Raw genomic sequence first — 24,936 nt, 5'->3', positions numbered from 1 at the left:
AGGTGTTTTGAATTCCAAGTGACTTATTTGGAGGACATATTCAAAGACATCTTGAAAGTTTTCTTGTTGCGTAACTGTTTTTGATAGCAAGAAGTCACAAAAACCTTAAAGACCCATCATTGGGGTTATGATCAAACCTGATGAAATGATTCAAAATAATTATGCAGACCTCTTTGATATGAAAATAAGTTCACATCATAATATTGAATTAAAAAAGGTTAAAGAATACCATGTATAATTATGATTGCTGGCACATAGTATGTATTCAATAAATAGTTGTTCAAAAAACTAATAACTGGATTTTCGTAGCTGTCCACTACTTACCAATAAGCAAAAAGAGATGTATGGAATGATGCTTCCTATAATGTTAACAATGGTTAACTTGGGGTAATGGAATGGCAAGTAAAAAAAAAAAGCATTTTTAAAAATGTGTGTTGTAAATCGGTTGATATTTTTTATAATGAGTGTGATTTATTTATATATCCAGAAAATATGAACTATTTTTATTTAAAAAAAAACACGACAGTCTTTTGAGTAAGAACAGTTTCCATCTGTTCAAAGGGGGGCTCGAAACCTCTCTTCTCTGGGATTTGATCTTCCTCAGTATGGGGGAGAATTAAGAAAAGCAACTCCTGGGCAACCAGTAGAGTTTCTTTTCACAAGGCCTGGAGGGCTGATTCCGTCAAAGCCCCCTTGGAGAAATCTTAGTGATTCTGCGTCTCTCCTCCTGGGAGCTGGTTTGTTCTCCCTCTCCTGAAACTAGGGGATTCTCACATTTATTACTACTGTGGCTTTTCGTCCCCTCTTACCCATTTCACCCAGGCGTATTTCTTGTTTTATCTGGCACCCAGTAGAGCTCTGCCGAGCTGAGGGCCTGTCTTTCGCACCAATCCTCATCCAATTAATTGATAAAAAATTAATAATTTAATTTTAGTGATGGGAATTACACGCCATTCTCCAAGCTCTCTCTTCACCAGGCATCCCAGAGTCACCTCATACAGACAAGCACCTGAAGCAAGAGGAAGGAACATTTAAAAAAAATATTTTAAGTGGATTTGGCCACTTGAGCATCTTTGATTGGAGAGCAGGTGAAAGAACAGGAGGCACAGAGCAAAAACGGTCCCCCTAGAAATCAGGAGGTTTAAAGGAAATTGGTAGAGAAAAAATCACATTTGTTCCCTCTGTGCTTGTGGATATTTTTGGGACTTTTGCCAACCTACTTACTTATTTTAACCCTGAACTGCATATATGTGACACAACTCCATTGATTTTTGGATTCATTTAAAAGTAGGAGCTCTGAATTCAGTCTTCACTAGCTATGGGACCTTTGGCTTCAATGTTTTCATCTGCAAAACAGAGCTAATAAGACAACCTTCCTTGTAGGGTTGTTGTGACGATCAGTGAGATTATGCGCTTATAGCATTTAGCTTCACATTTGACACTTCACAAGGGCTCAAAAAGTTCTAGGAATTATGATGACTATTCTTTCTGCAAGTCAGTATTAGTGATTATTTACACAGAGGCTGAGCTAAAATTTATCATGTTATTAGAAGAGGATGTTTCTACTTACACTAATGTTAGTCTAGGAAGGAAGATTACTTGGAAAAAAATTTTCTCTTTAAGGCAATGATGTAATATGATTGCAATGGTTAAACAACACAGAATAGTTTTCAACTCCCCTCATGTGTCTTATAAACCCTGCTTTCAAGCAACCGACATAGAAATCATACATTTTTGTCAAGTAGTTATCCAAGTGCACCCTCTGCTAAATATACTGTCAATACTAATTTGAATTACTACAAGTTTTAAAATATTACTTCATTAAATAGGTTCTCTAAATCAGATATCTACTTAAATCAAAGGGGCCTTTACCTGTTTTGAAAAAATTGGTGGGGTTTCAGTGTACAATAGAATTGGCAGTTTAGACTGTATTAAACTGATATGAGGATTTGAATTAAACTCTTTTGGGTTTTATTCATATAAATTCCATGGTATAAAGAGCCTTGATGTTATTTGTAGGTATCTTCTACCTCCTCTATTCTACAGTAAGCCCATAGGGATCAGTAATTTCTCACTTACTTTTTTATCACACACAATACGCACACCATTTGTAGCCTGGTGTATAGTGTAGAGTAGGTGCTCAAGAAATGTTGAATGAATGCTGGCCAGAAGTTTGTGTCAACAGGTGTTTGCAGGGCTGGTTAAGGCGAATATGGTCTTAAACATGAGCATTTCACGTGTGCCTGCTTTCATCTCCTACAAAGATGAAAAAAACCCTTGTGCTCCCTCTGTGGTTTGAATTTCTTTTGTGTCTTTTCTGAGTATGTCTAGAATGGTGGAGATTTAGTAAATATGTATTGAATTGGACCAAAGTAAGTAGAAGGAGGCAAAAGTAAAATAGGCTGCTATTGGTCTTAAACCAAGAAAGCAATGGCTCTGATTTAAGACCTCCCGTAGAATTTTTGTGAGCCTTCCCAGCCTTCCAGTGCATGGAAACAGAAGTTGGTTGCCCATGGAAAGCTGGTCATATCAAGAGAGAATCTTATCTCCCCCACTTTTTGCACAAAGAATTGTGACTTATTTAAGAAGATCTACGGTTGACACACAGTTTGGATTTTATAGCTAACTGTCCTATTTTCTCAGACTCTGCTTTCAGCTGTGGAAGAACCTTGGTGCAGTTACCCAGCTAATTATATTTACCAAGCTTCTCAAATGGAGACAGAGGAGAGCTTTGGGGGAAACATTTGCTGCCCTTCCAAACTGAGATTTCTCTGCTTGTAAAGCAGAATGAAGCTACATGCTCAGCCTCATAGACCCAAGCTGACACGGACTCTGTCACTGGAGGGACACTGAACTTTCCCTCCCAACTTGAGTGGATACGTCGGCTTGACTAGGCATCTCAAAGCTTCATAGCCAGGTAGATGGAACTGGGGACCTGGTAGGAGAAGGATTTGAAGGAAGTTTGAGGAGAGTGGGGTCACTGAGCAGCTGATAAGAATGGTTCATCCTCAGTGTTACAGGGAAGCAGGCTGCTCCAAATCCTGTAATAAAAGCCATATTCTGTGTAGCAGGGAGAAGTCATTTCACTCATGAAAAGTAGCTGGGAATAGATAGACAATGGGAGAGAAGTCAGGCCTTTGAGATGATTTTATCTCCCCATTCCTAGAGAGGAATTAGTGTGGAATTGTTGGATGAGAGTGAAGAAGCTACTGAATTGGATACCAGCAGCTGAGGGAATGCAGCCTCTTGAGCAGTACAAAGCTCACTAGCCAGTGTTGCCTTTATGACAGCTGCAAAAGCAATGGCTACATAAACTTTCTCAAGGAGGGGAGAAAACGGAATGAGAGAGACATTCTTGCACTAAGAAAAACATAATAAATCCAAGAGCTACACATAGCTTGGGGGTTTTATGACCAGAGCCAGGCATGAAGGAATGACTGAACTTAACTAAAGCTGTTAATTACCTGGGTGAGATCAAAAGCCCAAGTAAGGGAATATATTTATGATGCACCTTACAGGATATGCTTCAACTTCTTACTTTTTTTATTAATTGGTTTGATTAAATAGATTTAAAGAGCCTGAGCGGAGCCTTTTAAATCATATTCCATATTGATCTAATGAAATAGTCAATAAATTTACTAACATAGCCCCTTTCCTTTGTACAGTCTGGAGGGAAATGCTTCACTGAATGGTTATAACTCAACTCCAAACCTCACTGCTATTCCCACAGTGACTCATAGAGAGCAGGGGGATTCTGGGAAAATCTTTCAGGCCATTCGTGGGAGTGCTTGAATAAGTGGTTTAACACCTGTTATAGACTACTCACCACCTCTATCCTACCCCCACTCCCAAGCCCTTTGGCACTTCATGGCAGACTTTACTTGAGCAGGCCAGTGTTGGGTGCCTTGTAAATTCTATGCATAACTTACCAAATTTGCTTATGTGAGCCACCATTTGTTACAGCCCTGATTCTGGGGTTTCAGAACTCCAGTCATATTTCAGAGCCTTTGTCTTTATTCATTTGTCCATCCAGTTCTGTATGTATTGACAAAATGAGGTTCTGTCAATAAACACAATATACTGTGCTGGGGTAAATAACAACTCTATAATGGAGATTCCTTAATCTCTCTATAAATCTGGACTAAATCATGGGAAAATTTAAAAAAGTAGTTTCTCTGTGTCTCTTTTCCCACATTCTATGGCAGTGAGGGGAACCTAGACACAGGAAGCATGTGGATAAGGGGTCTTTGGTGTCATTTTTTTAGACACTGACATTTCAAAATTTCTTCCACTGAGTGTGGAATGGAGCAAGATTTGGCATTTGCCTTATAGGCACTAGTCCCAGAGGTAAGCCTGAAAGCGATGTTCTAGGCACACAGTTTCCTTGGGCCTGGGTGTCAAGTCAGCACAGAGGTGACAGAATTTGACAATCTCTTTGAAGATCCCTTAATGCACTCACACAAGACCATTAGTGGTTTTGTGCTTCCAATTCCGCAAGAAATTCTTGTGTTTCCTCAAGTATGAGAATGACTGCAGAAAGGAACAGGAGCAGGGTAGGTGTCCAGCTCTGAGGAATTCAAACCATTCTGTCTTTAAAATCACCATCAGATGCTTAGCTGTGACTGGGGGATAGGTTGTAGCTCCCAAAGCAAGCCTGGCTGCCTATAGGTTTTAGCAGAACTTATTTTAATATTAAGCCTCTCTACCCTTAATGCAGTGTCATAGATTTAGTTGCGATTGTGAGGCTTAAACCAGGAAGTGGAGTCTCATCCTGGAGGACGAGGGTGGTGGACGGTGGTGGGCTCAGGCTATAAAGTCTGCAGGCCTACGTTAAATTAGGCCTTGATGCAGTTTCACTATACTCCAGACAGGGCAGTTTATGGATGTAAAGTGACTTTAAAAATTAAACACCATGGTGAATCAGATGTTGAACTCGTTCAGAGTGAAGGAGAAACCCGTGTAATTGAGGTCTTTCTCTCTTTTTCTACTCTCCCCCCTCTCCCTCATTGTATCTTCAATTATCTGGGTAATTTGGTCCTGAGGGCATAAATTCCTTTATAACTCAAATCCATTATGCAGAGAAGAGTCATCAGGAAATTACTCAGATTGCATCCCAGACACAGTGTCAGGGTTTTGGAGCAGATCCGGCCTTCCATTAGCCCAGCGCTGCTCTCGATTTTAGATTTGAGCCTGGAGGCTGGACATCCACAGCTTCCCTTCATCCCTCTTTGTTTCAGCAAGAGCTGCCTGTAGGGAAGCCCCGTGCTGGTACTGGCTGGCAGTGGCTTCTCTCCATCCGAGGCCACCGTGGCTGCCAGCTTCCCTTGGACGTTGTAGACATACTCATTCCAGGCCAGGGAGAGCTGTTGCCAGGCGGGCAGGCATATGTTTCTGTCTTGTCTCGCCATCTCCAAGAGCCAGGGACCCAGGCCTTTTAATTCCTGTAAACCTCAGGCCTTCTGGTGGAGAGCTGGTTTTCATGTTTGTGCCCTGACAGGCACTGTCTTTGTGCTGTCGGTGGTCTGTGAGCCGCCTGCCTTTGGGCTTCCAGGCACTCAAACCAAATGCAAACATTTTTTATTTAGATTTTGGAAGAGGACATTTTAGTGTCTGGCAACCTCTTTTATCTGGCTTTATTCTTTCTCGATTTCTGGTTTACTGGGGATATTAATTTGGGTTTGTTTTGTGTGTGTGTGTGTGTGTGTGCGTGTGCGTGCGTGTGTGTGTGTGTGTGTGTGTGTGTGTATTTTCCCTCTTGTTTTTTTTTTTTGTTGTTGTTTTTGTTGTTGCCACATAGTGGTGACCCATAGGAAGCATCTTGTGGAAAGGTCTTGGGTTTTTGGTGTTAGGCAGACTTGCATGTATGCACAGTTATGTAAACACCATGAGAAAGAGATTTTTGTCTATGTCCTGTTGTATCCCCAGTGCCTAGCATTGTGTCAGACACATATTAGGTGCTCAGTAAATACATAATGTGAATGAATGCATGAATAGGCTCAGATTTTCTCCCCAGTTAGAAGCTTTGTGATTTTATGCAAAGTATTTTTTAAACATTCTATTTCTCAGTTTGTCACCCACAAAATGGTCCTAAAGTGTATATAACCATGTTGAAAGTAGCTGACATAATCCTATGTTCAATGAATGTTAGGGGCTCCCTCTTCTCTTGTGTGTCAACCATAGGGTTGTCCTCAAGGACAAGGATCTAGTTTTATTCTTCATATCCCAGGACCTATCACTGTCCCTATAAATAGTAGGTATCCAATAATTATTTGTTGAATGAGTGAATGAATGAATGAATGAATGAATTTAATTCTCCATGAGGAGAGGGGTGCATGTAAATAAATGAAATTAAATATTGAGATCAGGCCTACAGAAGATACCTTTAATTTTTGTCTCATTCTTGTATCTCAGTTTCCATGCAGCGGAAACAAACTTAGAATTCTCCACCATTCATCTGGATCTGTGGATTATGTGGACCATTTGAAATGAAATTTTATACTTGAAATTTCCTTTCAGCCAAAAAAGACTATTCATTGGATAAAACCCCAGGTGATTTGTTGACCATAATTCTTTACATATTTAAAAGGTTTTATACTTTATATGTAACTTTTGCATATTTGTGATGTTATGCTATTTGACCCACTCTATGAGGTAAGTACACTTGCTACTGTTATACCCATTCAGCTGGTAAGAAAACTGAGGCAGAGCATGGAGATTTGCCAAAGTCAGACCATAGCTTAGTGGCATCCAAGTTAGAAACTCTGTTTCCTTGCCCCAAACACTTTTCCCTAGATGAGGGATCACATAGCTTCCATGATTATTGAGCTGAAAGGAGGATACAGGTGTTTTGCTCTTCTATTCACTTTGTCAATGTTGCTTATTTGCAAAATCTTCTTGCCTCTTTTTTTTTTTATATGACCTGAAGTCTGTATCTACCACACCATTTACAAATTGCTCCACACTCTATTTTTATTGTTATTTCTGACATATAGTCACTTTCTTAGCCTGCAGCTCAATTAATCATGCTTGAGTAATTTTGAAAGGAACTTTTGTTTAGTTGAGATTTGGAAGGTGTTGAAGAGTTGGTCTTCCAGATTCCAACACTACTTTTCCCAGATCTAACCCAGCTGAGAAATTCTGTGTTACTTACCATGTTAAGGTGTGTTTATTTCAATGTGCAAGAGTATTATCATTAATTATATCTCTCTTTGGGGGAAATAGAAAGAGAAGAATCTTTTTGTTCCTGTCTCAGAATAAACTTTCCAAAAGATATTCCTGTGCTGGCAACTTGAGGCTTTTTTTTAACCTCTGATACAATAACATGTAAACCAAACACAAATCGAATGTGACATACAATTTATTCACCATTGACAATCCTGATCCTGTCCACAGGGTGATAAATTAAGTACTTCTTCACTTAGTACTGGAGATGTTCATGCAAAGCTGTTTGTTAAAAGATGAGTTGAACATTTTTATGAAGGGGAATTAATGCAGTACAGTAACCTAACTGTGGAGACAATTACCAGAATGGAGGTGATTGTGATTCTTCCAGGTTATTCTTCTCTAATGTTTCCATAGGTATGGGCATTTGGATACAGGAGGAATCCTCAAACTATGGAACATTAGTTCAAGGATATCCTTGGTTAATTGCTGAAGCATAGACATTCCAAAATCTGGATTCACACATTTATGCTTTACTCCATTAGACTAAAAGCTTCCTTATCAAGAATGTGTTTTCATGATTTAAGTGTAAATCCTACCATGGCCTGCAAGGTCCTTCCTGAGCTGGCCCCTTCCCAATCTCACCTTGCTTTAGTCTAAGCTTTGCTCACTGCACTCCATCTACATTGGCCTCCTTTCTTTTTCTGCCAGAGCAACAGGCTCATTTCCATCATAGGGTTTGTATCTGCTGGTCCTTTTGTTCTGGAATGATTTTTCCCTAGGTCTTCATAGAGTCCAGTGGTTCTTAAGCAGAGGTGATTTTGTCCCCCAGGGGATATTTGTCAGTGTTTAGAGACATTATTATTATTATTATTATTATTATTATTATTATTATTAATTTGTTTATTTTTTAATTTACATCAAAGTTAGTTAGCATATGGTGCAACAATGATATCAGGAGTAGGTTCCTTAATGCGCCTTACCCATTTAGCCCATCCCCCTCCCACAATCCCTCCCCTAACCCTCAGTTTGCTCTCCATATTTAAGAGTCTCTTCTGTTTTGTCCCCCTCCCTGTTTTTATATTATTTTTGCTTCCCTTCTGTTATGTTCATCTGTTTTGTATCTTAAAGTCCTCATATGAGTGAAGTCATATGATATTTGTCTTTCTCTGACTGACTAATTTCACTTAGCTTAATACCCTCTAGTTCCATCCACGTAGTTGCAAATGGCAAGATTTTATTCTTTTTGATTGACGAGTAATACTCCATTGTATATTATATACCACATCTTCTTTATCCATTCATCCGTTGATGGGCATTTGGGCTCTTTCCATACTTTGGCTATTGTTGACAGTGCTGCTATAAACATAGGGGTACATGTGCCCCTTTGAAACAGCATACCTGTATCCCTTGAATAAATACCTAGTGCTGAAATTGCTGGGTCATAGGGTAGTTCTATTTTTAATTTTTGAGGAAAAAACAGTCATACTGTTTTCCAGAGTGGCTGCACCAGTTGGCATTCCCATTAGCGATGCAAAAGAGATCCTCTTTCTCCTCATCCTCGCCAACATCTGTTGTTGCCTGAGTTGTTAATGTTAGCCATTCTGACAGGTGTGAGGTGGTATCTCATTGTGGTTTTGATTTCTATTTCCCTGATGATGAGTGATGTTGAGCATTTTTTCATGGGTCAGTTGGTTATCTAGATGTCTTCTTTGGAGAAGTGTCTATTCATGTCTTTTGCCCATTTCTTCACTGGATTATTTGTGTTTTGGGTGCTGAGTTTGATAAGATCTCTATAGATTTTGGATACTGACCCTTTATCTGATATGTTGTTTGCAAATATTTTCTCCCATTCCGTTGGTTGCCTTTAGTTTTGCTGACTGTTTCCTTCACTGTGCAGAAGTTTTTATTTTGATGAGGTCCCAATAGTTCATTTTTGCTTTTGTTTCCCTTGCCTCTGGAGACCTGTTGAATAAGAAGTTGCTGCGGCTGAGGTCAAGGAGGTTTTTGCCTGCTTTCTCCTCGAGGATTTTGATGGTTTCCTGTCTTACATTTAGGTCTTTCATCCATTTTGAGTTTATTTTTGTGTATGGTGTAAGAAAGTGGTCCAGGTTCATTTTTCTGCATGTCGCTTTCCAGTTTTCCCAGCACCATTTGCTGAAGAGACTGTATTTATTCCATTGGATATTTTCCCCTGCTTTCCCTTTGTCAAAGATTAGTTGGCCATACATTTGTGGGTCCATTTCTGGGTTCTCTATTCTTTTCTGTTGATCTGAGTGTCTGTTTTTGTGCCATAAAGACATTTTTGATTATCATGACTTGGAGTTGGTTGCTACTGGTATCTAGTGAGCAGAGGCTGGAAAAACATGAAATGCTGCTGAACATCCTACAGTGCACAGGATAAGTCCCCACAACAAAGAATTATCCAGTCCAAAATGTCAACAATGCTGAAATTGAGAAACCCTGAGTTGTAGCTGAGCTTTCTCCATGTTCAATTGTTAGCTCAAATGTCACTTCTCCCTCAGACAGGGGCCTTTCTCACCACCTTCTCTAAAGCAGCCTCACTGTCTCCCATTACTTTGTTCTCTTTCTGCTATAGCTCCAAACATTATCTGAAATTTTTTTCTTTATGTATTTGTTTACTAGTTGTTTTGTTTTTTGTTTTTTTTTTGTCTGCCTGCCCTCTCTAAAATGTAAATAATGTAAATGTAGTAAATGTAGTGTAGTAATGTAAATGTGAATGTAGTAAATAAACTACACTGGAGGAAGTACCTTGTTTTTCTCATTCACCACTGTCTTCCCAAAGCCCAGAACATTGCCTAACATTTAGCAAATGTTCAGTACACATTTTTTGGATGGAAGGAAGGAAAAAGAGAAAGGGAGAGAGAGAAAGAGAGAGAGAGAGAGAGAGAGAGAGAGAGAGAGAGAGAGAGAGAGAGAGAGAAAGAAAAAAAGAAAGAAGAGAACGAGAAAAGATTAGATGGATGGAAAGATGGATAGATGGTGGATAATGAATAAAGACTGAAAAAGCTTATGGACATTATCTCCCCTTTTTGTAATGATAGGTAACAAAAATTTCTTATAGACAAACCCTGTTTGCTCATCACATAGAATTTTATGTGGTCATAAGAATACTATTGCTAATAGTTCCTGGTGGATCATGGAAGTATGTACTGTAAATAGTCATCAATATGACTACATTTTTCAGAAGAATCTCATGAGGTCCATTAACACTGGTTTCCAGTCTGAAGGAGTCACGGCTTCACTAGTTTGTTAATAGCACAGATGAAATCCAGGAGACTAACTCTGGGATCTAGTCATTTATATGAGTATTGATGTTTGTTGCTGAGACTATCTAAATTTCTTTTCCATGCATTTGTTCTGAGGATTAGGGGCTTTTATTCATTTATTTTCTCAGTTATGGCTGTTATTAATTTTCACTGCTTTGTTTTTATTGCTGCTTGTCATTGCTTACTGACCTCTTTTGGTGATTACATGTTAGACTGAACTTTTGAGGAACCTCTTTGTTCTTTGGCATCATTTATGGATAGTTCAACTAATGAACCATTTTACTTAAGAGAGAATTACAAAAAGTCACTTGGATTATCAATTGTGAAATAAAGTTAATGCAATGTAATGTACTTAGTGCTGATATTAGACTGAATGTAACTGAGTCGACATTTTATAATTGGGAAGGTAGCTCGAGATAACAATGGCCTCACAATCATCATAATGATTTTGAATTGTTCTTGCCCCACAGGTGGGTGAGAGTGCCAAGTCACAGAGAGAGATTCCCTGGGTTTAATGGCAAATGCGTTTGCTCTACCATGGAAAACACATGTTTCATAAAGACATGACTTTATCGACTTTTCCTCTGGCTTCCTACTGAGCCTTTAAACTCTGGAACTTTCATCATGCTTCCATCCCCCACTCCCAGCCTCCGTCTTTATCCCCTAATTACATGAGCTTAACTTCCCCTGACCTACACAGAGTCAAGAAAAATTGGCATATAAAGCTCTGTTGTGTTTTGGTCTGACCTATGGGTCCTTTAAATGAAGCCAGGGTACAGTGTGGGGGTTTGAGCTGTTAATGTCTGAATGCCCTTAAGAAGCATAAATCTCTCCAAACCCAAGGGGGACTTGAATGTGGTGATTTCCAACCTTCTTGGATTTGTGACACCTTATGGTTTGATTTGCTAACACCTTTGTCCCCCCTTTTAAAAGTAACAGGTGTGGCATATGTTTATTTAAAAAATTAAAGTAAATAATTATTTATACATTTTTATTATTATTTTTCTTTTTTCTTTTCTTTTTTCTTTTTCTTTTTTTTTTTTTTTTTTTTTTTTTTTTTGAGGGTGAGGGAAGACGGAAATACTTTGGAGACTTTTTAATGACCATAACAGTTGATTCCTTGGAGTTAGCTCAAATTTAATCCTCTCTTTATCCCTGACCCCATTACCATGATTCTAGCTAATTTAACCTTGCGTGCTTTGAACTGTCTTTTGTACTCTTTTGTATGGCACTTGGCGGTATGCTGTTCTCTATTGTTCTCTAATTGCTTCTAGTATGTTCTTTATCTCCAGTGATATCATTCTCCTCAGATATGACTCATTTCTAAGCAGAGTAGATATGCAGTTTAAAAAAAACAATTGAGTACTTGGAGACATCCTTGGTTGGGAGTAGGGACACAACCCATGATTAGAAAATAACCTCAGTGTTCACTGAATAACTTCTCCAAGAACAGAGAAGCAAATCTTTCCTATGTTTGCTTAAGGATGCATCTGTATAAATTCTGTGGGAAGAGCAGTGCTAGCCCTACCACCAGACCTATGGATATCTATTCTTTGTGTACCTGGATGGAAATTTGATCTTCTGCAATGGAATTTGGAGGCCATCAAATGATTCCATTTAGAAGGGCCATGATGTATCCAGGAACTCTTACTTATTATTCTAAGCTTGTTTCTACTCTTTGGTAATGTAGGAAAGACAACCATAGCCATCCTGGCTCTCTTGGTATCTTACCAGCCATCATACATGGCCATGGCCTCATCCCTCCTCCCCTAATATATCATTCTTCCCAGTGAGGTTGGAGAAGGACCTTCTCCCAACTGGCATCTCATTCCTTGGATGAGGATTCCAAACAGTGTGGCTTTAGTTTTTCTTACATCTCTCCCAGTATTACAATTTTGCATTCAATTTATTTCTTTAGTTCTTATCTCAAGGGTCTTGGGTAAGTTTATGTAAATGAGATTGGACTGAGAGATACACAAGAAACATTCAATTATGTAACATGTTACAAATCTCTTTTTATATCTATAATAGATCAGTGACCTGGGGTTTAGTCACAACATCTCCAATCCTTCTGCCTTCAGGATGAACTTTCTGCCTGGGTACTTTCCTGATAGTTAGAAGGTAGGCATTTTACTTGATTTTCTTTGAATTCTAATCCCAATGTTATGGGAACCTCCCTGTACTAGAAAGTTCAACTGATACCTTCCTACTCACAGTACTTCCTGAGGGAAATTCTTACTCTTTGTACCTTCCTGCAGTGGGTCACAAATAGATTAGGGATGGCCATGGGACACAAGGGTGACCAATTAATAAGTTTGCCTATTAAACATGTTAGTGTGAGAAATGAGCTGAAGAAATATGAATCTCATTTTTAGAAGTTTAAACTGAGAAACTTGGAGAGCCCAGGGTCACTTGCTAGTAGGGACACAAAATGCCCCAAGCTAGTCATGGTCATCCAGAATTATATGGAAGTAGAGTTTAGAATGGAACAGAAACTATGAGTACAAGGAGCAGCCAGTTGATAGATGGGGAGAATGGTGCAGAAGTGCAAAGAGTAGCTAAAATAATATGAGAAAAAGACCATTAGACCTGTGTGAAAGCTGGGGAAAGTATTCAGCCCCTAGATATGACTCCATTCTTCTTTTTTAAAGTTTAAATCCAAGTTAGTTAACATACAGTGTAGCAGTGGTTTCAGGAGTAGAACTTAGTGATTCATCACTTACATATAACACCTAGTGTTGATCCCAACAAGCACCCTTCTTAATGCCCATCACCCATTTAGTCCATCCCCCCCCACCCAATTCCCCTCCAGCAACTCTGTTTGTTCTCTGTATTTTAAGATGTCGTTATGGTTTGCCTCCCTCTCTGTTTTTATCTTATTTTCCCTTCCCTTCCCCTATGTTCATCTGTTATGTTTCTTAAATTCCACTTAAGAGTGAAATTATATGATGTTTGTCTTTCTCTGACTTCTTTCGCTTAGCATAATATACTTTAGATACATACACGTTGTTGCAAATGGCAAGATTTCATTCTTTTGGATTGCCAAGTAATATTCCAGTGTGTGTGTGTGTGTGTGTGTGTGTGTGTGTGTGTGTGTGTGTGTCACATCTTCTTTATCTATTCTTTATCTATCTTCTATATCTATTGATGGACATTTGGACTCTTTCCATAATTTGGCTATTGTTGATAGTACTGCTATGACACTGGGGTGCATGTGTCCCTTTGAATCAGCATTTTTGTATCTTCTGGATAAATTCCCCATAGTGCAATTGCTGGGTTGTAGGGTAGTTCTATTTTTAATTTTTTGAGGAACCTCCATACTGTTTTCCAGAGTGGCTGCACCAGTTTGCATTCCCGCCAACAGTGGAAAAGTGTTGCCCTTTCTCTGCATTGCCAACATCTGTTGTTTCTTGAGTTGTTAATTTTGGCAACTTTGAAAGGTGTGAGGTGGTATCTCATTGTGGTTTTGATTTGTTTTTCCCTGATGATGAGTGATGTTGAGCATCTTTTCATGTGTCTGTTAGCCATCTGGATGTCTTCTTTGGAAAAGTGTCTGTTCATGTCTTTTGCCCATTTCTTCACTGGATTATTTGTTTTTTTGGGTGTTGAGTTTGATTAGCTCTTTATAGATTTTGGATACTAAGCCTTTATCTGATATTTCATTTGCAAATATCTTCTTCCATTTTGTTGGTTGTCTTTTAGTTTGTTGATTGTTTCCTTCACTGTGCAGAAGCTTTTTATCTTGATGAGGACCTAATAGTTCATTTTTGTTTTTGTTTCCCTCACCTCTGGAGACATGTCTAGTAAGAAGTTGCTATGGCTGAGGTCAAAGAGGTTGTTGCCTGTTTTATCCTCTAGGATTTTGATGGTTTCTTCTCTTACATTTAGGTCTTTCATCCATTTTGAATTTATTTTTGTGTGTGACATCAGAAAGTGGTCCAGGTTCATTTTTCTGCATGTGTCTGTCCAGTTTTTCCAACACGGTTTCTTGAAGAGACTGTCTTTTTTCCATTGGATATTCTTTTCTGCTTTGTTGAAGATTAGTTGGCCATACATTTGTGGGTCCATTTATGAGTTCTCTATTCTGTTCCATCGATCTGTGTGGATATGACTCCATTCTTGGTGGCTTCCCATTTCTACTTGACATATATACTTATAATAAACTTTCCTTTCCATGAGCTTACTTGACTGAGAATTCTTCTTGATGCCGAAGCCTGACCTCACACCTACCCAACACCGATACAACATATGATTATTTTCTCCTGGAAAGCTCTTTGGCTTCTTATAAGGGTATGACTTGTCAGGGCTGACCCTGGCATGCTGGAGTCTTCAAAAGGGATGGGCCAATCAGGTCACTGGCTTTAGGTGTTTTAAAACACACAAAACAATATTTTCATCTGAGTTAGCAATGTCACTTTTTACTTGAGGATGATATTAAGCTTGTTATGAAATTGCTTCGGCCACAGTCCTAATTCTTGTCCCTATTAATCACTTCTCCACTCACTGATGTGGAGCTCAGCCTTGAGAGTTACTTTGGCCAATTGATATGGGCAGAAGTGGTAAAGTGCCAGTCTTAAACTAGGATTTAAAAGGCATCGTAAGCTTCCATATGCTCTCTTGGGCTTCTGCCATCACTGGGAAAAGACTATACCTAGACAGCTTACTGGTCCCAAAAGAATGAGAGACATATAGAGCAGAGCAGTCCCAGCCAATATGTACCCCTGCAGCTTGAGAAGAGCCATTGTACCTGAACATGTGAGCAGGTTAATAAATACTTATTTTGCTTTCTTACTGATATTTTGTGATTGTTATATAATCATAGCTGATTAATAATATCTGCCTTCTGGAACTTACTGTTTCTTTTGATGATACTTCCTTTGATTTTACCCTCCTTTCTGGCTATTTCTCAATTTTCTTTATGAGATTCCCTTACCTTCTTTTTCCCTACCCTTGAAGTGTTGGTATTGTTCAAGCTTCTGGCCAAGCTCTCCCCTACTTTTTTTTTTTTAAATATACATTCTCTTTGAGTAACTTACATACTTGTGACTTCAATGCTTTTTATAATCTGATGACTTTCACATTTCCTTTGGTCTAGACTTCTCTTCTATTGGTCTAGATGTCTATTGGTCATTTCCTAGATACTTTGCAGGCTCCTTGAAATCAACATATCTGCAATGGAATTAATCTTCTTTTCCCCCCAGCCTCAACTTGCTCCTTCTCCTAGATTTCTTTTGATGTGACTAGCTCTATCCTCTATTTACTTGTCCAAGCCTTGATTTCTTTCCCTTCCAGTCCTTCATTTTCATACACAGGTGGTCACACTGTATAGATTTCCACCTACTAAATGGCCACTATGTTCCATTCACAATATTCGTGGTGATAGATCAGACCTCTGTCCTTTCTCACCTGGAGTACAGTAACCCCTTCCCAAGTGGTCTTGCTGCCTCTAGTGTGGATCTTTTACCATCCATCCCTTTGTTCTTTGGAAGTCCATTCTCTGATATTTCTTCAAAGTTATCATTACAAAAGGTATATATGGGCATGACAAATGTCTCCAATGGTTTCTTTTAAAACCCTTCAGGGTAAAGTCTAAACTTTTTAGCAGGGCATATAAATCCCTTTATGACCTGGACTCCTCTACTTTTTACTATGATTTTTTATTGTAATTATTGTAAGTCACAGTTCTTGTCCTCAACTCTGGAGACTAACAAATACACAGAAAAGTACTTCGATTATAAATACTACAAAAGGACCAGGCAAGCATAGGATGCTATACATATAAAAGGTCCACCTAATCCATGATGGGGTGGGAGGAGCAGAGACTTCCAGATCCTCCAAGCTAATCAAAGGCCTGAAGGAAGAGGAAATGTTAACTGCACTGAGGGGTGAGTGAGATAAGGAGAGTGGAATTGTGGCCTAGGCAGAAGGACCTGCATGGGCCAAGGTCTGGAAGCAAGCACAACATGCTTGAAGAACTGAGAAAATCAGACCAGTGGAGCATAAAGAACAGTACTGACTTCAACTGCAGCTATAATGGGTCTTATGAGCCATATTAAGGAGTTGGACTCTATTAAAGCAGCAAATGACAAGCAAGATTAAAATGTTGACCAAGCAAAATAAGTTATATAATTACCTAGAAGAATATTTACTTTGGGGATTCTTGGAACAGACTTGATTACATCTTAGGTTTGTAGTCTTTTTAAGGATCGTAGTACGATTAGTCTAAAATGAATTTTTATTGACTCTCAGAGCACAAAGGTGAAAGAAAACTCCAGAGGTCATTGAGATTTTAGCCCTGCCTTTAGGCAGAATCATACATAAATCTTTCCAGACAGATGGGTGTTTGTTGGCAAAGGTATTCAGCTGCAAAGAAGTAATCACTGCTTTTGTTGACAGATTTAGAGATGTTTTGCCAAACACTATCTTAAAATACTATGATTAGATGTAATTTTGCAAAAATGAGTCTATAATGGAGGTGATTCACTAGCTGTATCAGCTAAGGAGTATCTCTTCTATTTACAGTTTATTTAATTTACATTTGATTAATTTACACTGAGTGCAAGCAGTTACTCTATAATTATTTCCTTGCCTGCATCAGGATACATGCAACATTATGTTTGGAAAATTGTGAAGTCAGAAGATGTTAACATAGAAAACACCCATTAAGTAATCTCTTTCACCTACTTACCATCAAAGCAAACCTTTTATGACTTTAGATTCATGGAGAGTTTTTTAAATCTGTATTTCCCACACATCCTAACACAAAAAATTATTTACCTTCCATTTTCACAGTTTAGTATCTAAGCTGTCACAAACCACAATTTTTGTTTGTTTAGTCCTGCTAACTCTACCATCATTAAGGAAAGCAATTATTTCAAAAATAGTTTGGGGGAAATCATATACATGTATATCCTATGAACTTCTCCTAAGCAAGAACTGTGTTCTCTTTAATCATTTATTTCTTTAATTTTTTAAAGTATTTATAACGCACTTTGGAAATTATGGTGGATGGCACTTAAACATACATTTGACTCCAAATAATGTAAGCCAAGGGTTGGCAAACTATAGATCTTGGGCCAGATCTGATTTGTTGCCTGTTTTTATGTGGCCTTTGAGCAAAGAATGGTTTCAAGATTTTTTTACGTAGTTGAGAAATATTCAAGAGAAGACTATTTCATGACACATTAATATGATATAAAATTTGAATTTCAGTATCCGTAAATAGTTTTATTGGAACATAACAGCACTCATTTATTTACACATTGTCTATGGCTGCTTTTGTGCTGTAAGGGCACATTGAATAGTTGCAATGGAGACTGTATGGTTCTCCAAGCCTAAAATATTTACAATCTGGCTTTTTACAGAAAAACTTTGCTGATCCCTAGCCTACAGCAATTGTGGTAATCTCATTTCCCCTGCAAATGAATGATTTGGGAATGAACATAAAACCTAATCCTGGGAAATGGAATTTCAGAAGTATGTTGGAGACAGGGTTCTGGCTACTCTAAATAAGACACAGGAAAAAAAATGGTTCTTCCTATTGTACCTGGATGGGAGGCCTGGAGTAGGGCAGCCATCTTATGTCCATGAATAAGGCAAGGCTGCCTCATTGAGATGGCAGCAGGAAGGTGGGAAGAGCCAAGTTCCTGATGTGGATGTTGAGTCATCGAATGAGCCCTGGGTCCCACCCTGCCTCTGTACTTGATGTTGTATGAGACGACATGCTTCCTTAATGCTAAGGCAGTTTTAGGTGCGGTGTTCTGTTCCTTGGTGCCAAAGCTTCTACATATGTCTCTACAGTACACCAGCCACTATGCTGGTGTTGGAAATATAGCACCAAAAATAAAATAAAACATAGTCCCTGTTCTACACCAGCTCACTTTAGTAGGGAGACACTTCTAAGAAAAGTGGGATAAGGAATATTAAGGGCTGTCTTGAGGAGTTGGGGTGAACTTCACATCACTGCAAATATTTGATCTGTGATTCAGACAGTGATTTGGACTTCATTAGGCCAGTTTATAGGGGACTGAAATTTCCAGGAAAAGAGAATAATATATAAAAAGACACAGGAGAGATGAAACACTATGGTGTTTGGGGGTAATTGCAGTTTGGTATGGCTGAAGAAGGAAGGAGTAGTCAGAATTTCCCAAGTACAGAACTTGGACGTGCTGTTGCAGCAAACACTACTGCAGCTACTTCTAGGATAAGAGCAACAACTGTAAAGAGTTGCTATTTTTTTTTTTTTTAGTTTTTAAATGTTTATTTATTTTTGAGAAAGAGAGACAGAGTGCAAGCAGGGTAGGGGCTGAAAAAGAGTGAGACACAGAATCCAAAGCAGGCTCTAGGCTCCGAGCTGTCAGCACAGAGACCGATGTGGGGCTCCAACTCATGAACTGTGAGGTCATGGCTTGAGCTGAAGTCAGACGCTTAACCAACTGAGCCACCCAGATGCCCCTGTAAAGAGTTGGTATTAACAACAACATGATACCATTTTCTGTGTGCATCCTAGATTAGGCACTTTAAATGTATTCTCTCATTTGATTCTCATCAGAATTCTACAGGGAAGGTTCTATTTAATCATTCACATTTTAAGATTATTTACCAAGGCACGATGAAGTTAAATGACTTGTCCAAATTCACTTAGTAAGTGTGGAGATGTGAACAAAACCTAGATATTTCTGACTCAAAGTTGGCATCCAAACTAGTATACCTAAAGCCTTAGAGGTCCTATGGGACAGAGTTTGGTCAAATCTTGTTGCATGTTGCATATCCAGTGGATTCAGTGACTCTTGTATACCTTGTATAATCATGATTATAGCTTCAGAAACTGCAATACAGTTGAATTTCACAGTTTGTTTTTAAATCTTTTTAGTATTTATTTATTTTAAAAAAATGTTGTTTATTTATGAGAGAGAGAGAGACATAACATGAGTGGGGGAGGAGCAGAGAGATAGGGAGACACAGAATCTGAGGCAGGGTCCAGGTTCCCAGCTGTCAGCACGGAGTTCAACGTAGGGATCGAACCCACTAACTGTTAAGGTCATGACCTGACTTGAAGTTGGATGCTCAACTGACTGAGCCACCCAGGCGCCCCTAAAGTTTTTTAAAGTTCACATTTGGAAGAGAATATGGACATTTTAGACATGAACTTAGACTTACCACTTCAAGTGCTATTCATGACTGTGCCAGTGGGCACTCCTGACAATGTAGTTTGTACAATAGAGAATCCTGGTTTGTTTTGTTTTTTAAATGCCAGTGTCTGTGTATTCTAATATCCAGTTGCAGATAAATATATGTTACTCTACCTAGTCGCATTCTATATATACATGTCCTAAAATGCAAATTTCCAATACCCTGCTTTATGAAGCAAAAATTTAAGGTGCAAGGAGAAAGAGGACAATTTTAGCATTCAGAGGCAGTGGCAAATAGCTGGATCAAATGAAAAGCAGAGCAAAAGCTGAGTTGTCAAATGCCTGGGTGTCAGAGGCAATTAAGAGAAGTGGCTTCAAATGAGTGGGCTGATGGGAGAGTGAAAAGGAAATGGGAGAGGCTCTGGGGTCACATGGGAGTAAAGTGACAAAAAAGGATCAGGAAAGGAGGTGGTAGAAAATGCAGGAGGTCAGTCGTGGGTGGGTATGAAACGAATGGGGTGAGTTTACAGATGGAACAGGTCCAAGCAGGAGTGAGGGCAGGCTTCTGTGGCCATGGGGTCATATGGCCTGCATTCCAGTCCCAGCTCTGCCACTGTACCACCCATTGAGGGTAAATAAATCTTTTAAGCCTTTGTTTCATCATCTGTAAAATGGGGATAATCATGGCACCTACCTTGGAGGGTTGTTAGGATTAAATGAAATCGTCTCGGTTAAGACACGTAGTAAAGTGTTCAATAAATACCAGCTGCATTGATACTATTATTGTATCTGGCAGGATAGAGCCAATCAATCTTCCAAACTCCACACAGAATCTTCCTCATCATAAGGCAGAATTCTGATGTCTGTCCAGGACAGCCATCTGTTGAATGAATGAATGGCTCTTACTCTTCGAATTGTTATCATTATTATTTTTTGGTTGGACCACTTCTGCAGTTGATTTACCCGTCCTCTCGCAGAGTATACAGTGGTGAGAATTTTAATGCATGAGTGGTTTGGGCAACAGCCTCAAAATGTCTTATTTTTACTACGTATTATTATAGCATTACATTCATAGTTAGGGGTCAGCTGCCATTTCCTGAGGTTTATAACATGCCTGTTTTAATTAACATCAAGCTAAATTTTGGCATACAGGTGGTCAGCCCAGATGTGAATGTTATTTTTAAAAGTGCCTTATGGCTGTTAAATCTCTTTCTTTAAAATAGCAAAACATATATGAGTATGTGTGTGTGGTGGGGGAAGGGGCTGGAGTGTACTAAAAATCTGAAATACTGATTATTCCAGGCCTTCTTTAGACAAGCTTCCATGATGAAAAGATTCCTTCAAAATTATTAAAATATGCTTTCATAGACCACAAGCTAATAAATTGAATAGAAGCCAGAATAACAATAAAAAAGAAGTGGCCACACAGTGGATAGATAAAAGAAAGTATATAGAGGTTGTATATATACTCTGCAGCTTAGAAAAACAAGCACAGAATATGAGTAATATGTCACAGGGATGCAGTTTATAGAGATAGGAGGTGAGCATAGGATTTCTAACTTTTATTTAGAGATAAAATAGTGCTCAAAGTTTTAGTTTATATAAATATATCCTAGATACATGTGTATCAACACAGAGTATACACACAAATACCTTTTCTGTTTCTCTCTTATGTATATGTATCATATGTATAGATGCCATATACACATAGCACATGTTATGAACTCTGTCACTAATAGGCATATGTTGATTTTTGGAAAATCAATGCACTCTCCTTGAGGCTCATTCTTTTATTTCTAAATGAGGGTGCTGGGCTCAGTGACTCATGCAAGTCATCAGGGATACCCCCTTCTTCTTTATCCCCGTATCCAATCCATTGCCGATTCCAGTTAATTTTACCTCCTACACATTTATCAAATCTTTCTACTTCTCTTTATCTACCAGCACTTCATCTAAAGTCACTGTCATCTTTGTCTGGGCCACTGCAATACCTTCCAGTCTGGTCTGACTGCATCTACTCTTGCCTGCTTCCCAAGCTATTTTGCATATAATTCCAGAGTTAATCTGTTTAAAATAGGTCTAAACAGGTTATAACTCTGGTTAGGACATTGGCGTTCCAGTCATTCACTGCTCTTTGGGTGAAGACAAGAACTCTTCACCTTGGCCTTCAAAGGTCTGCAAAGTCTTGGCCCTGCCTATTTCTCCTACATGACCTTCTGGATTGCTGTGGTCTGAATATACTGAATTTCTTTATTTCCCATACTCCTTACTAATGCAGAGCCTTGCTTAGGCTGTCCGTTTTGCCTAAAATGTTCTTTTCCTTTCTTTCCCTCTTGACCCAATCAGTTGGACTTAAAATTCCTTAACCTGGGGACAGTCTTTCTCTTTATGGTGAAAAGGCATGTACAAATGCAGGTACCTTTGGGGCACGGAGCACACTGATTGTATGATGGTGTAAATGACATATCCTGGTTTTCTTGCAGATAGTATGTCTTGATGGAGGGGAAAAAAATAAAAAATGACTGAATTTCTAACCATTATTCAAGAACATTGACTCCATATAAATTCCAAGTTGTATGTACCTCTCCTACCCCAGAATCCCATCCTGATCTAAAATACGAGGTAAATACTATTATCATTCTCATTCTATGGTTGAGGAAACTGAGGTGAGGAAAAGCTGAATAACTAACTAAGAAAACCGTCTAGTTACTGACTGGTTGGTCTGGAATTCAAACATAAGCTCTGACTGTAGAATTATAGCTCATTCCTGTTATTGCTCAGCTACCTTCATGTGAAAGAAAAAAAAGGCACAAGTATAGGGCTTTAGATGCTAATGCTATCATCTATCAAAATTCAATACGACTTCTAGTGTCTAGGCTTGTAGGTCAATTGTTTATCTGGTGTTAAAGAAAAGCAGTCCAGTAAAACATGACCAAATGACAGGGCATTACCATAGGGCTCCAGAGTCTTTTGTGTAACTGGACATCACTTGTTTCCAATAGACCCTCCCAACGAAGGTTTCCTGATCCTTGCATGGTACCCTGAAAATAGCAGCGGGAGCAAACCCCGCCCACAGAGAGTTTAACTCCTGCTTTCTTGCCATGTTTATGGCAAACAGTCAGTAAGCCTGCTAGAATTAAATGGCAAAATTCATCACAACTAATTTCTATTTGTCATCTATTAAGCTACATTGTTTTGTCCTCAACGTCAGGTTAAATAATGAACCTCTCACAATGGAGTAAATTAACCTCCATAAACCTCCGCTTTATGTTCATGTCATTGTCAAATGGAAACATCACTTGCACAAATGAGAAAGATTCATTAGTAACACAAATGCACAAGCTCCACTCTAGTAAAAGATAAGAGCGATTGAGACCTTGTCATAATGCACTGTCACAGAGCCCCTTGTTATTTATGATGCCTGCTGGAATCTGTGGAGATTATTTTTGCCAGTGGCAATTAGCCCACAGTTCATCGGGGCAGTTATGGGGCAGAGTCTGCCTCTGACAGGTGCGTTGCCCTGGCTTCAATGGGTTGTGATCTTTGAGAAACATGAGAAACATAATCCCATCTGCATGCTGCCGGGAGTTCATCTGGTTTTCTTGTCAGAGGAGACTGGGGAAGTAAGCTATGCATGGCCAGCTACTTCTAAATGCTCAGCTGCCTGACATGAGGGACATTTCTTATTCACATTGCTGCCTGATTCTGAAAGGTCATGGCCGTTGCTCATAGATAAGGATCCAGCATCATCTATCTTTTGCCAGATTTCATTCATACCTCATCAGGACAAACATTTCTCAGTTCTAATCTTGATTGTTTAAGTGGTAATTTATTTGGATCTTTTCCTTCTTCTCTTTTCTGTCTCCTATTGGCCATTTTATGGTATGTTTGACTTTTCTTTAGGAATCAGATAAAAATAATAATGATAATACATCCACACACTGGTGGGGATGTAAATTTGTACCCCTTTTCCGAAAAGCAGGTCAGCAAAGAGGATCAAAACCCTAAAAATGTGAGTATCATTTGACCCAGGTGTGCCTCTGCTAAGATTTTACCCTAAGATATCAAGTGTGTGCCCACACAAAGATTTAGGGCCAAGGCATCTTTATATTAGAGGGCTTAAGACAGGGAGAAGATAAGATGTGTGCATTTGGCTACCTCTTTTTGCTGAGGTAGGTTTATTGAAGACACAACTTGGGATGGCTGCTCAGGCCGCAATTCCTCTGCTGGTTATATCTTGGCTAATCCTCTTTTTCTGGCGGTATTCCCTGCTCCCATTGGTCATGAGGGGTGACACATGTGGCCTAGGCCTGGCCAATCACAGTATGCATCTCTCTAACCTCAGCAATTGGCCAGTGTGGGCATGCAAACCCAAACCACTCAGAATTCTTCCTTGAGATTTTTAGAAAAAAAGAAGCTTGGATAAATGCACTTTCTTTCCATTTTTGTTTGTAGAATTGTAAGGATGTGGGCTATTAGCTGCCTGCATGTTTCCAATCTTGTGGCAATGGCATACTGGCCAGTGAAACCTGACATCTTGAGTAGAGTATTTGCAACTGAAATATGCATGACATGATATCTCAATCTGAGGCAATTACAAAGCCTATGATCTAAATGAGCCACATTTTCCCCTTAATTCCTCTTGAAGTCAAAAATTGGAAGCAGTGACATTCTCGTCTTTTTTGAGTAGGGCCTCAGTTTCTCCATATTGTAAAACGAACTCAACAATACTGATCTGTTCCCACTAAGGGGTAAAGCAAGGCTTTGTGAAATAAGAGTTCATCAAATACTTTGAGATCCTGGACTGAAAAGCACCTGAAGCTCTAAAGTGCAATTAACACCTTGCTCTTTCTTTTTCTTTTTTCTTTTTGGCATAAAGTTTTGAAAAAGTTCCTTTAAAATGTTCTATTAAATCGATTTTCAGGATCGTGAATGCTGGAAGATTGACAGCTCTGGGAAGAGCGCCATCTCTCAAGTGCACACTTTAGGAGTAGCAGTGAGTTGAAATTGCCCCCCTCTCACTACCTTATGAAGCCTCTGCTGACATGACGTGATGTGCCCAGCACTCAGCACGAGAGGGAGATGTTTGCGTGACTCCTTCGGCTCTCATTTTTTCTGCCACTTACTCCAAGTTACTATGATTTCATGGTGCATCTTTGTGAATGTGAATCGAAGCACTTCTAACTTTTGTTATCTGTGTCACTGAATACGATAACTAGGGAGGAATTGGGTAATTGGGAAGCAGGTACTAATTGAATTCAACCTTGGTTTTCTGACTTAGGAACAGATTGTCTGCAAAACCCAGAAAGAGCCCCGCTGGCAAAAATAAAGGTGAAAGTAGAGTTTTTATTACA

At 39.0% G+C, this 24,936-nt stretch overlaps 1 long non-coding RNA gene across 1 annotated transcript; it reads left to right on the top strand.

The window, feature by feature from the left end:
• The first annotated feature begins 392 nt into the window (after window positions 1-392).
• On the top strand, window positions 393-24,936 carry LOC123379718. Its single transcript, XR_006584594.1, has 4 exons — window positions 393-2,917; window positions 6,412-6,549; window positions 12,483-12,572; window positions 24,507-24,936. It is a non-coding gene; the product is annotated as an uncharacterized LOC123379718 (long non-coding RNA).

This window comes from Felis catus, chromosome A1 (genome assembly GCF_018350175.1).
Source record: "Felis catus isolate Fca126 chromosome A1, F.catus_Fca126_mat1.0, whole genome shotgun sequence".
In the NCBI taxonomy this organism is placed as follows: domain Eukaryota; kingdom Metazoa; phylum Chordata; class Mammalia; order Carnivora; family Felidae; genus Felis; species Felis catus.
Note: the sequence above shows the minus strand (reverse complement) of the source record. Positions and strands in the feature narration are given on the sequence as shown.